The sequence below is a fragment of the Balaenoptera borealis genome, assembly GCF_965194805.1.
Source record: "Balaenoptera borealis genome assembly, chromosome: 1".
NCBI lineage: Eukaryota > Metazoa > Chordata > Mammalia > Artiodactyla > Balaenopteridae > Balaenoptera > Balaenoptera borealis.
Window position 1 is genome coordinate 70,315,890 of NC_138860.1, and position 14,424 is coordinate 70,330,313.

A 14,424-nucleotide genomic window follows, 5' to 3' on the forward strand; every position below is an offset into this window, starting at 1 on the left:
CATTTTTTTCCCGAGGCTACTATTCTATTTGGTACGTATACCACTTCTTCTTTGTCCATTCATCTGTTTATGGACATTTTTTTTGCTTCCATGTCTTTGCTATTTCCATATTGCTGCAGTGCACATTTGACTGCCTGTGTCTTTCCGATTCTGGTAGTCTTAGGTTATAAGCCGAAGAGGTGCCCTGCCACATCATATGGTAGCTCAATTTTTACCTTTTCAAGCAGCTCAATTCAGTTTGCATTAGTGCTGTTACCACTTTTCATCCCAGCAGCAGATAGAAGGTATACATTTCTCTAAAACCCCTTCAGCATTTATAGTTTGTAGACTTTTTGCTGATGGCCATTTGACTGGTGTGAGCTGAAACCTTTTTGGAGGTTGGATACGCATGTGGCGAATAATTCCTTATACTGATCTTTAGGCATATCCTTTTTCTTCTTTTCCTTTTTTTGTTAAAGTGTGAGTACAACTTCCCTCTTCATATTCACTTTTTGAAAAATTTCTCATGTGTTGAATTTTCTTGCGTATTCCCTACCCCAGGGCATTTTTTGAGGGCAGGTGTCATTTAGACCCCTGCAGTCGTTTTGACTATTAAGCAACCATTAGCACTGGGTTTAAAGCTGCTGTTGTGGGAAACAGCCACAAGGCGGCAGCATTATTACGTTCTCAACTCTTGTTACTATGGCAACAGAGTCTTCCTGGAGGTAGTGTTCCGAGGTTGTAAATTAGAGTGGAATGTGCTGGGACAAGCCTCCAGAAGTTTATGTCTCCTTACTTATGTTTGTTTTTTAAATTTAATTTCTATTTCTTATCGGAGTAAATTTGATTTTAGTGTTTTGATTGCCTGGCTGTACAGAATCTGCTCAATGATTCATACATATGTCTGTTCATCCTCGGGTCCTGTTACCATGTATGTGATTACAAAATGTATATTTTAAAGGTATTGGTGATTATATAATTCATACAGTTTATCTGTTATATGTTTTTATACACTTAACATACATTAGTATATGTATGTTAACCCCATAGTCCTAGTTAACCCATCCTCCCACCTTTCATTTTGGCTAACCATTAGTTTATTTGATAAGTCTGTGAGTGTCTTTTTCTGTGGAAATATGTTCATTGGTAGCAATCTTAGGATAACATGTATAAATGTTATCATAGGATATTTGTCGTACCCTTTTGAGTTACTTAACGTTATATGATTATTTCTAGGCTCAACTGTAGTCCTGAAAACGGCATTGTTCATTTTTTTCCCGAGGCTACTATTCTATTTGGTACGTATACCACTTCTTCTTTGTCCATTCATCTGTTTATGAACCTTTTTTCTGCTTCCATGTCTTGGCTATTTCAATATTGCTGCAGTGCTCATTTGCCTGCCTGTGTCTTTCCGATTCAGGTGGTCTTAGGTTATAGGCCCAAAAGGTGACCTGCCGCATCATATGGTACCTCAATTTTTATCTTTTCAAGCAGCTCCATTCAGTTTGTGTTAGTGCTGTTACCACTTTACATCCCACCAGCAGCTAGAAGGTACACAGTTCTCTAAAACCCCTTCAGCATTTATAGTTTGTAGACATTTTGCTGATGGAAACGATTGGTGTGAGCTGAAACCTTTTTCCATTTGAATTTGCATGTGTCTAATAATTCATTCTACTGAGCTTTAGGCATGTCCTTTTTTTTCTTTTCCTTTTTTTTTAAAGAGTGAGTACAACTTCCCTCCTCTTATTGATTTCTTGAAAAATTTCTCATGTGTTGAATATTCTTGCCTATTCCTTACCCCAGGGCATTTTTCAGGGCAGGTGTCATTTAGAGCCCTGCAGTCCATGTGACTATTAAGCAACGATTAGCACTGGGTTTAAAGCTGCTGTTGTGGGAAAGAGCCACAAGGCGGCAGCATTATTACGTTCTCATCTCTTGTTACTAGGGCAACAGAATCTTCCTGGAGGTAGTGTTCCGAGGTTGTAAATTAGAGTGGAATGTGCTGGGACAAGCCCCCAGAAGTTTATGTCTCCTTACTTAGGTTTGTTTTTTAAATTTAATTTCTATTTCTTATCGGAGTAAATTTGATTAGAGTGTTTTGATTGTCTGGCTGTACAGAAACTGCTCAATGATTCCTACATATGTCTGTTCATCTTCGGATTCTGTTACCATGTATGTGATTACAGAATGTATATTTTAAAGGTATTGGTGATTATATAATTCATACAGTTTATCTGTTATATGTTTTTATACACTTAACATACATTAGTATATGTATGTTAACCCCATAGTCCTAGTTTACCCATCCTCCCACCTTTCATTTTGTCTAACCATTAGTTTATTTCATAAGTCTGTGAGTGTCTTTTTCTGTGGAAATATGTTCATTGGTAGCTATCTTAGGATAACATGTATAAATGTTATCATAGGATATTTGTCGTACCCTTTTGAGTTACTTAACCTTATATGATTATTTCTAGGCTCAACTGTAGTCCTGAAAACGGCATTGTTCATTTTTTTCCCGAGGCTACTATTCTATTTGGTACGTATACCACTTCTTCTTTGTCCATTCATCTGTTTATGGACATTTTTTTTGCTTCCATGTCTTTGCTATTTCCATATTGCTGCAGTGCACATTTGACTGCCTGTGTCTTTCCGATTCTGGTAGTCTTAGGTTATAAGCCGAAGAGGTGCCCTGCCACATCATATGGTAGCTCAATTTTTACCTTTTCAAGCAGCTCAATTCAGTTTGCATTAGTGCTGTTACCACTTTTCATCCCAGCAGCAGATAGAAGGTATACATTTCTCTAAAACCCCTTCAGCATTTATAGTTTGTAGACTTTTTGCTGATGGCCATTTGACTGGTGTGAGCTGAAACCTTTTTGGAGGTTGGATACGCATGTGGCGAATAATTCCTTATACTGATCTTTAGGCATATCCTTTTTCTTCTTTTCCTTTTTTTGTTAAAGTGTGAGTACAACTTCCCTCTTCATATTCACTTTTTGAAAAATTTCTCATGTGTTGAATTTTCTTGCGTATTCCCTACCCCAGGGCATTTTTTGAGGGCAGGTGTCATTTAGACCCCTGCAGTCGTTTTGACTATTAAGCAACCATTAGCACTGGGTTTAAAGCTGCTGTTGTGGGAAACAGCCACAAGGCGGCAGCATTATTACGTTCTCAACTCTTGTTACTATGGCAACAGAGTCTTCCTGGAGGTAGTGTTCCGAGGTTGTAAATTAGAGTGGAATGTGCTGGGACAAGCCTCCAGAAGTTTATGTCTCCTTACTTATGTTTGTTTTTTAAATTTAATTTCTATTTCTTATCGGAGTAAATTTGATTTTAGTGTTTTGATTGCCTGGCTGTACAGAATCTGCTCAATGATTCATACATATGTCTGTTCATCCTCGGGTCCTGTTACCATGTATGTGATTACAAAATGTATATTTTAAAGGTATTGGTGATTATATAATTCATACAGTTTATCTGTTATATGTTTTTATACACTTAACATACATTAGTATATGTATGTTAACCCCATAGTCCTAGTTAACCCATCCTCCCACCTTTCATTTTGGCTAACCATTAGTTTATTTGATAAGTCTGTGAGTGTCTTTTTCTGTGGAAATATGTTCATTGGTAGCAATCTTAGGATAACATGTATAAATGTTATCATAGGATATTTGTCGTACCCTTTTGAGTTACTTAACGTTATATGATTATTTCTAGGCTCAACTGTAGTCCTGAAAACGGCATTGTTCATTTTTTTCCCGAGGCTACTATTCTATTTGGTACGTATACCACTTCTTCTTTGTCCATTCATCTGTTTATGAACCTTTTTTCTGCTTCCATGTCTTGGCTATTTCAATATTGCTGCAGTGCTCATTTGCCTGCCTGTGTCTTTCCGATTCAGGTGGTCTTAGGTTATAGGCCCAAAAGGTGACCTGCCGCATCATATGGTACCTCAATTTTTATCTTTTCAAGCAGCTCCATTCAGTTTGTGTTAGTGCTGTTACCACTTTACATCCCACCAGCAGCTAGAAGGTACACAGTTCTCTAAAACCCCTTCAGCATTTATAGTTTGTAGACATTTTGCTGATGGAAACGATTGGTGTGAGCTGAAACCTTTTTCCATTTGAATTTGCATGTGTCTAATAATTCATTCTACTGAGCTTTAGGCATGTCCTTTTTTTTCTTTTCCTTTTTTTTTAAAGAGTGAGTACAACTTCCCTCCTCTTATTGATTTCTTGAAAAATTTCTCATGTGTTGAATATTCTTGCCTATTCCTTACCCCAGGGCATTTTTCAGGGCAGGTGTCATTTAGAGCCCTGCAGTCCATGTGACTATTAAGCAACGATTAGCACTGGGTTTAAAGCTGCTGTTGTGGGAAAGAGCCACAAGGCGGCAGCATTATTACGTTCTCATCTCTTGTTACTAGGGCAACAGAATCTTCCTGGAGGTAGTGTTCCGAGGTTGTAAATTAGAGTGGAATGTGCTGGGACAAGCCCCCAGAAGTTTATGTCTCCTTACTTAGGTTTGTTTTTTAAATTTAATTTCTATTTCTTATCGGAGTAAATTTGATTAGAGTGTTTTGATTGTCTGGCTGTACAGAATCTGCTCAATGATTCCTACATATGTCTGTTCATCTTCGGATTCTGTTTCCATGTATGTGAATACAGAATGTATATTTTAAAGGTATTGGTGATTATATAATTCATATAGTTTATCTGTTATATATTTATATGCATGTAACATACATTAGTATATTTATGTTAATCCCATAGTCCTAATTTACCCATCCTCCCCCCTTTCATTTTGGCTAACCATTAGTTTATTTCATAAGTCTGTGAGTGTCTTTTTCTGTGGAAATATGTTCATTGGTAGCAATCTTAGGATAACATGTATAAATGATATCATAGGATATTTGTCATACCCTTTTGACTTACTTAACCTTATATTATTATTTCTAGGCTCTACTGTAGTCCTGAAAACGGCATTGTTCATTTTTTTCCCGAGGCTACTATTCCATTCTGTCCATATACCACTTCTTCTCTGTCCATTCATCTGTTTATGGACCTTTTTTTGCTTCCATGTCTTGGCTATTTCAGTATTGCTGCAGTGCACATTTGACTGCCTGTGTCTTTCCGATTCTGGTGGTCTTAGGTTATAAGCCCGAGAGGTGCCCTGCCGCATCATATGGTAGCTCAATTTCTACCTTTTCAAGCGGCTCCATTCAGTTTGCGTTAGTGCTGTTACCACTTTACATCCCAGCAGCAGATAGAAGGTACACATTTCTCTAAAACACCTTCAGCATTTATAGTTTGTAGACTTTTGCTGATGGCCATTTGACTGTTGTGAGCTGAAACCTTTATGGAGGTTGGATACGCATGTGGCGAATAATTCCTTATACTGATCTTTAGGCATATCCTTTTTCTTCTTTTCCTTTTTTTGTTAAAGTGTGAGTACAACTTCCCTCTTCATATTCACTTTTTGAAAAATTTCTCATGTGTTGAATTTTCTTGCCTATTCCCTACCCAAGGGCACTTTTTGAGGGCAGGTGTCATTTAGACCCCTGCAGTCGTTGTGACTATTAAGCAACCATTAGCACTGGGTTTAAACCTGCTGTTGTGGGAAACAGCCACAAGGCGGCAGCATTATTACGTTCTCAACTCTTGTTACTAGGGCAACAGAATCTTCCTGGAGGTAGTGTTCTGAGGTTGTAAATTAGAGTGGAATGTGCTGGGACAAGCCCCCAGAAGTTTATGTCTCCTTACTTATGTTTGTTTTTTAAATTTCATTTCTATTTCTTATCAGCGTAAATTTGATTAGAGTGTTTTGATTGCCTGGCTCTACAGGATCTGCTCAATGATTCATACATATGTCTGTTCATCTTCGGGTCCTGTTACCATGTATGTGATTACAAAATGTATATTTTAAAGGTATTGGTGATTATATAATTCATACAGTTTATCTGTTATATGTTGTTATACACTTAACATACATTAGTATATGTATGTTAACCCCATAGTCCTAATTTACCCATCCTCCCACCTTTCATTTTGCTAACCATTAGTTTATTTCATAAGTCTGTGAGTGTCTTTTTCTGTGGAAATATGTTCATTGGTAGCAATCTTAGGATAACATGTATAAATGTTATCATAGGATATTTGTCGTACCCTTTTGAGTTAGTTAACCTTATATGATTATTTCTAGGCTCAACTGTAGTCCTGAAAACGGCGTTGTTCATTTTTTTCCCCAGGCTACTATTCTATTTGGTACGTATACTACTTCTTCTTTGTCCATTCATCTGTTTATGAACCTTTTTTCTGCTTCCATGTCTTGGCTATTTCAATATTGCTGCAGTGCTCATTTGCCTGCCTGTGTCTTTCCGATTCAGGTGGTCTTAGGTTATAGGCCCAAAGGGTGACCTGCTGCATCATATGGTAGCTCAATTTTTACCTTGTCAAGAAGCTCCATTCAGTTTGCGTTAGTGCTGTTACCACTTTACATCCCACCAGCAGCTAGAAGGTACACAGTTCTCTAAAACCCCTTCAGCATTTATAGTTTATAGACATTTTGCTGATGGAAATGACTGGTGTGAGCTGAAACCTTGTTGAATTTGAATTTGCATGTGTCTAATAATTCCTTATACTGAGCTTTAGGCATGTCCTTTTTTTTCTTTTCCTTTTTTTTAAAGAGTGAGTACAACTTCCCTCCTCTTATTGACTTCTTGAAAAATTTCTCATGTGTTGAATTTTCTTGCCTATTCCCTACCCCAGGGCATTTTTCAGGGCAGGTGTCATTTAGAGCCCTGCAGTCCTTGTGACTATTAAGCAACTATTAGTACTGGGTTTAAAGCTGCTGTTGTGGGAAACAGCCACAAGGCCGCAGCATTATTACGTTCTCAACTCTTGTTACTACGGCAACAGAGTCTTCCTGGAGGTAGTGTTCCGAGGTTGTAAATTAGAGTGGAATGTGCTGGGACAAGCCCCCAGAAGTTTATGTCTCCTTACTTATGTTTGTTTTTTAAATTTAATTTCTATTTCTTATCAGAGTAAATTTGATTAGAGTGTTTTGATTGCCTGGCTGTACAGAATCTGCTCAATGATTCATACATATGTCTGTTCATCTTCGGGTCCTCTTACCATGTATGTGATTACAAAATGTATATTTTAAAGGTATTGGTGATTATACAATTCATACAGTTTATCTGTTATATGTTTTTATACACTTAACATACATTAGTATATGTATGTTAACCCCATAGTCCTAATTTACCCATCCTCCCACCTTTCATTTTGGCTAACCATTAGTTTATTTGATAAGTCTGTGAGTGTCTTTTTCTGTGGAAATATGTTCATTGGTAGCAATCTTAGGATAACATGTATAAATGTTATCATAGGATATTTGTCGTACCCTTTTGAGTTACTTAACGTTATATGATTATTTCTAGGCTCAACTGTAGTCCTGAAAACGGCATTGTTCATTTTTTTCCCGAGGCTACTATTCTATTTGGTACGTATACCACTTCTTCTTTGTCCATTCATCTGTTTATGAACCTTTTTTCTGCTTCCATGTCTTGGCTATTTCAATATTGCTGCAGTGCTCATTTGCCTGCCTGTGTCTTTCCGATTCAGGTGGTCTTAGGTTATAGGCCCAAAAGGTGACCTGCCGCATCATATGGTAGCTCAATTTTTATCTTTTCAAGCAGCTCCATTCAGTTTGCGTTAGTGCTGTTACCACTTTACATCCCACCAGCAGCTAGAAGGTACACAGTTCTCTAAAAGCCCTTCAGCATTTATAGTTTGTAGACATTTTGCTGATGGAAACGATTGGTGTGAGCTGAAACCTTTTTCCATTTGAATTTGCATGTGTCTAATAATTCATTCTACTGAGCTTTAGGCATGTCCTTTTTTTTCTTTTCCTTTTTTTTTAAAGAGTGAGTACAACTTCCCTCCTCTTATTGACTTCTTGAAAAATTTCTCATGTGTTGAATATTCTTGCCTATTCCCTACCCCAGGGCATTTTTCAGGGCAGGTGTCATTTAGAGCCCTGCAGTCCATGTGACTATTAAGCAACCATTAGCACTGGGTTTAAAGCTGCTGTTGTGGGAAAGAGCCACAAGGCGGCAGCATTATTACGTTCTCATCTCTTGTTACTAGGGCAACAGAATCTTCCTGGAGGTAGTGTTCCGAGGTTGTAAATTAGAGTGGAATGTGCTGGGACAAGCCCCCAGAAGTTTATGTCTCCTTACTTAGGTTTGTTTTTTAAATTTAATTTCTATTTCTTATCGGAGTAAATTTGATTAGAGTGTTTTGATTGTCTGGCTGTACAGAAACTGCTCAATGATTCCTACATATGTCTGTTCATCTTCGGATTCTGTTACCATGTATGTGATTACAGAATGTATATTTTAAAGGTATTGGTGATTATATAATTCATACAGTTTATCTGTTATATGTTTTTATACACTTAACATACATTAGTATATGTATGTTAACCCCATAGTCCTAGTTTACCCATCCTCCCACCTTTCATTTTGTCTAACCATTAGTTTATTTCATAAGTCTGTGAGTGTCTTTTTCTGTGGAAATATGTTCATTGGTAGCTATCTTAGGATAACATGTATAAATGTTATCATAGGATATTTGTCGTACCCTTTTGAGTTACTTAACCTTATATGATTATTTCTAGGCTCAACTGTTGTCCTGAAAACGGCATTGTTAATTTTTTTCCCGAGGCTACTATTCTATTTGGTACGTATACCACTTCTTCTTTGTCCATTCATCTGTTTATGGACATTTTTTTTTCTTCCATGTCTTTGCTATTTCCATATTGCTGCAGTGCACATTTGACTGCCTGTGTCTTTCCGATTCTGGTAGTCTTAGGTTATAAGCCGAAGAGGTGCCCTGCCACATCATATGGTAGCTCAATTTTTACCTTTTCAAGCAGCTCAATTCAGTTTGCATTAGTGCTGTTACCACTTTTCATCCCAGCAGCAGATAGAAGGTATACATTTCTCTAAAACCCCTTCAGCATTTATAGTTTGTAGACTTTTTGCTGATGGCCATTTGACTGGTGTGAGCTGAAACCTTTTTGGAGGTTGGATACGCATGTGGCGAATAATTCCTTATACTGATCTTTAGGCATATCCTTTTTCTTCTTTTCCTTTTTTTGTTAAAGTGTGAGTACAACTTCCCTCTTCATATTCACTTTTTGAAAAATTTCTCATGTGTTGAATTTTCTTGCGTATTCCCTACCCCAGGGCATTTTTTGAGGGCAGGTGTCATTTAGACCCCTGCAGTCGTTTTGACTATTAAGCAACCATTAGCACTGGGTTTAAAGCTGCTGTTGTGGGAAACAGCCACAAGGCGGCAGCATTATTACGTTCTCAACTCTTGTTACTATGGCAACAGAGTCTTCCTGGAGGTAGTGTTCCGAGGTTGTAAATTAGAGTGGAATGTGCTGGGACAAGCCTCCAGAAGTTTATGTCTCCTTACTTATGTTTGTTTTTTAAATTTAATTTCTATTTCTTATCGGAGTAAATTTGATTTTAGTGTTTTGATTGCCTGGCTGTACAGAATCTGCTCAATGATTCATACATATGTCTGTTCATCCTCGGGTCCTGTTACCATGTATGTGATTACAAAATGTATATTTTAAAGGTATTGGTGATTATATAATTCATACAGTTTATCTGTTATATGTTTTTATACACTTAACATACATTAGTATATGTATGTTAACCCCATAGTCCTAGTTAACCCATCCTCCCACCTTTCATTTTGGCTAACCATTAGTTTATTTGATAAGTCTGTGAGTGTCTTTTTCTGTGGAAATATGTTCATTGGTAGCAATCTTAGGATAACATGTATAAATGTTATCATAGGATATTTGTCATACCCTTTTGAGTTACTTAACGTTATATGATTATTTCTAGGCTCAACTGTAGTCCTGAAAACGGCATTGTTCATTTTTTTCCCGAGGCTACTATTCTATTTGGTACGTATACCACTTCTTCTTTGTCCATTCATCTGTTTATGAACCTTTTTTCTGCTTCCATGTCTTGGCTATTTCAATATTGCTGCAGTGCTCATTTGCCTGCCTGTGTCTTTCCGATTCAGGTGGTCTTAGGTTATAGGCCCAAAAGGTGACCTGCCGCATCATATGGTACCTCAATTTTTATCTTTTCAAGCAGCTCCATTCAGTTTGTGTTAGTGCTGTTACCACTTTACATCCCACCAGCAGCTAGAAGGTACACAGTTCTCTAAAACCCCTTCAGCATTTATAGTTTGTAGACATTTTGCTGATGGAAACGATTGGTGTGAGCTGAAACCTTTTTCCATTTGAATTTGCATGTGTCTAATAATTCATTCTACTGAGCTTTAGGCATGTCCTTTTTTTTCTTTTCCTTTTTTTTTAAAGAGTGAGTACAACTTCCCTCCTCTTATTGATTTCTTGAAAAATTTCTCATGTGTTGAATATTCTTGCCTATTCCTTACCCCAGGGCATTTTTCAGGGCAGGTGTCATTTAGAGCCCTGCAGTCCATGTGACTATTAAGCAACGATTAGCACTGGGTTTAAAGCTGCTGTTGTGGGAAAGAGCCACAAGGCGGCAGCATTATTACGTTCTCATCTCTTGTTACTAGGGCAACAGAATCTTCCTGGAGGTAGTGTTCCGAGGTTGTAAATTAGAGTGGAATGTGCTGGGACAAGCCCCCAGAAGTTTATGTCTCCTTACTTAGGTTTGTTTTTTAAATTTAATTTCTATTTCTTATCGGAGTAAATTTGATTAGAGTGTTTTGATTGTCTGGCTGTACAGAATCTGCTCAATGATTCCTACATATGTCTGTTCATCTTCGGATTCTGTTTCCATGTATGTGAATACAGAATGTATATTTTAAAGGTATTGGTGATTATATAATTCATATAGTTTATCTGTTATATATTTATATGCATGTAACATACATTAGTATATTTATGTTAATCCCATAGTCCTAATTTACCCATCCTCCCCCCTTTCATTTTGGCTAACCATTAGTTTATTTCATAAGTCTGTGAGTGTCTTTTTCTGTGGAAATATGTTCATTGGTAGCAATCTTAGGATAACATGTATAAATGATATCATAGGATATTTGTCATACCCTTTTGACTTACTTAACCTTATATTATTATTTCTAGGCTCTACTGTAGTCCTGAAAACGGCATTGTTCATTTTTTTCCCGAGGCTACTATTCCATTCTGTCCATATACCACTTCTTCTCTGTCCATTCATCTGTTTATGGACCTTTTTTTGCTTCCATGTCTTGGCTATTTCAGTATTGCTGCAGTGCACATTTGACTGCCTGTGTCTTTCCGATTCTGGTGGTCTTAGGTTATAAGCCCGAGAGGTGCCCTGCCGCATCATATGGTAGCTCAATTTCTACCTTTTCAAGCGGCTCCATTCAGTTTGCGTTAGTGCTGTTACCACTTTACATCCCAGCAGCAGATAGAAGGTACACATTTCTCTAAAACACCTTCAGCATTTATAGTTTGTAGACTTTTGCTGATGGCCATTTGACTGTTGTGAGCTGAAACCTTTATGGAGGTTGGATACGCATGTGGCGAATAATTCCTTATACTGATCTTTAGGCATATCCTTTTTCTTCTTTTCCTTTTTTTGTTAAAGTGTGAGTACAACTTCCCTCTTCATATTCACTTTTTGAAAAATTTCTCATGTGTTGAATTTTCTTGCCTATTCCCTACCCAAGGGCACTTTTTGAGGGCAGGTGTCATTTAGACCCCTGCAGTCGTTGTGACTATTAAGCAACCATTAGCACTGGGTTTAAACCTGCTGTTGTGGGAAACAGCCACAAGGCGGCAGCATTATTACGTTCTCAACTCTTGTTACTAGGGCAACAGAATCTTCCTGGAGGTAGTGTTCTGAGGTTGTAAATTAGAGTGGAATGTGCTGGGACAAGCCCCCAGAAGTTTATGTCTCCTTACTTATGTTTGTTTTTTAAATTTCATTTCTATTTCTTATCAGCGTAAATTTGATTAGAGTGTTTTGATTGCCTGGCTCTACAGGATCTGCTCAATGATTCATACATATGTCTGTTCATCTTCGGGTCCTGTTACCATGTATGTGATTACAAAATGTATATTTTAAAGGTATTGGTGATTATATAATTCATACAGTTTATCTGTTATATGTTGTTATACACTTAACATACATTAGTATATGTATGTTAACCCCATAGTCCTAATTTACCCATCCTCCCACCTTTCATTTTGCTAACCATTAGTTTATTTCATAAGTCTGTGAGTGTCTTTTTCTGTGGAAATATGTTCATTGGTAGCAATCTTAGGATAACATGTATAAATGTTATCATAGGATATTTGTCGTACCCTTTTGAGTTAGTTAACCTTATATGATTATTTCTAGGCTCAACTGTAGTCCTGAAAACGGCGTTGTTCATTTTTTTCCCCAGGCTACTATTCTATTTGGTACGTATACTACTTCTTCTTTGTCCATTCATCTGTTTATGAACCTTTTTTCTGCTTCCATGTCTTGGCTATTTCAATATTGCTGCAGTGCTCATTTGCCTGCCTGTGTCTTTCCGATTCAGGTGGTCTTAGGTTATAGGCCCAAAGGGTGACCTGCTGCATCATATGGTAGCTCAATTTTTACCTTGTCAAGAAGCTCCATTCAGTTTGCGTTAGTGCTGTTACCACTTTACATCCCACCAGCAGCTAGAAGGTACACAGTTCTCTAAAACCCCTTCAGCATTTATAGTTTATAGACATTTTGCTGATGGAAATGACTGGTGTGAGCTGAAACCTTGTTGAATTTGAATTTGCATGTGTCTAATAATTCCTTATACTGAGCTTTAGGCATGTCCTTTTTTTTCTTTTCCTTTTTTTTAAAGAGTGAGTACAACTTCCCTCCTCTTATTGACTTCTTGAAAAATTTCTCATGTGTTGAATTTTCTTGCCTATTCCCTACCCCAGGGCATTTTTCAGGGCAGGTGTCATTTAGAGCCCTGCAGTCCTTGTGACTATTAAGCAACTATTAGTACTGGGTTTAAAGCTGCTGTTGTGGGAAACAGCCACAAGGCCGCAGCATTATTACGTTCTCAACTCTTGTTACTACGGCAACAGAGTCTTCCTGGAGGTAGTGTTCCGAGGTTGTAAATTAGAGTGGAATGTGCTGGGACAAGCCCCCAGAAGTTTATGTCTCCTTACTTATGTTTGTTTTTTAAATTTAATTTCTATTTCTTATCAGAGTAAATTTGATTAGAGTGTTTTGATTGCCTGGCTGTACAGAATCTGCTCAATGATTCATACATATGTCTGTTCATCTTCGGGTCCTCTTACCATGTATGTGATTACAAAATGTATATTTTAAAGGTATTGGTGATTATACAATTCATACAGTTTATCTGTTATATGTTTTTATACACTTAACATACATTAGTATATGTATGTTAACCCCATAGTCCTAATTTACCCATCCTCCCACCTTTCATTTTGGCTAACCATTAGTTTATTTGATAAGTCTGTGAGTGTCTTTTTCTGTGGAAATATGTTCATTGGTAGCAATCTTAGGATAACATGTATAAATGTTATCATAGGATATTTGTCGTACCCTTTTGAGTTACTTAACGTTATATGATTATTTCTAGGCTCAACTGTAGTCCTGAAAACGGCATTGTTCATTTTTTTCCCGAGGCTACTATTCTATTTGGTACGTATACCACTTCTTCTTTGTCCATTCATCTGTTTATGAACCTTTTTTCTGCTTCCATGTCTTGGCTATTTCAATATTGCTGCAGTGCTCATTTGCCTGCCTGTGTCTTTCCGATTCAGGTGGTCTTAGGTTATAGGCCCAAAAGGTGACCTGCCGCATCATATGGTAGCTCAATTTTTATCTTTTCAAGCAGCTCCATTCAGTTTGCGTTAGTGCTGTTACCACTTTACATCCCACCAGCAGCTAGAAGGTACACAGTTCTCTAAAAGCCCTTCAGCATTTATAGTTTGTAGACATTTTGCTGATGGAAACGATTGGTGTGAGCTGAAACCTTTTTCCATTTGAATTTGCATGTGTCTAATAATTCATTCTACTGAGCTTTAGGCATGTCCTTTTTTTTCTTTTCCTTTTTTTTTAAAGAGTGAGTACAACTTCCCTCCTCTTATTGACTTCTTGAAAAATTTCTCATGTGTTGAATATTCTTGCCTATTCCCTACCCCAGGGCATTTTTCAGGGCAGGTGTCATTTAGAGCCCTGCAGTCCATGTGACTATTAAGCAACCATTAGCACTGGGTTTAAAGCTGCTGTTGTGGGAAAGAGCCACAAGGCGGCAGCATTATTACGTTCTCATCTCTTGTTACTAGGGCAACAGAATCTTCCTGGAGGTAGTGTTCCGAGGTTGTAAATTAGAGTGGAATGTGCTGGGACAAGCCCCCAGAAGT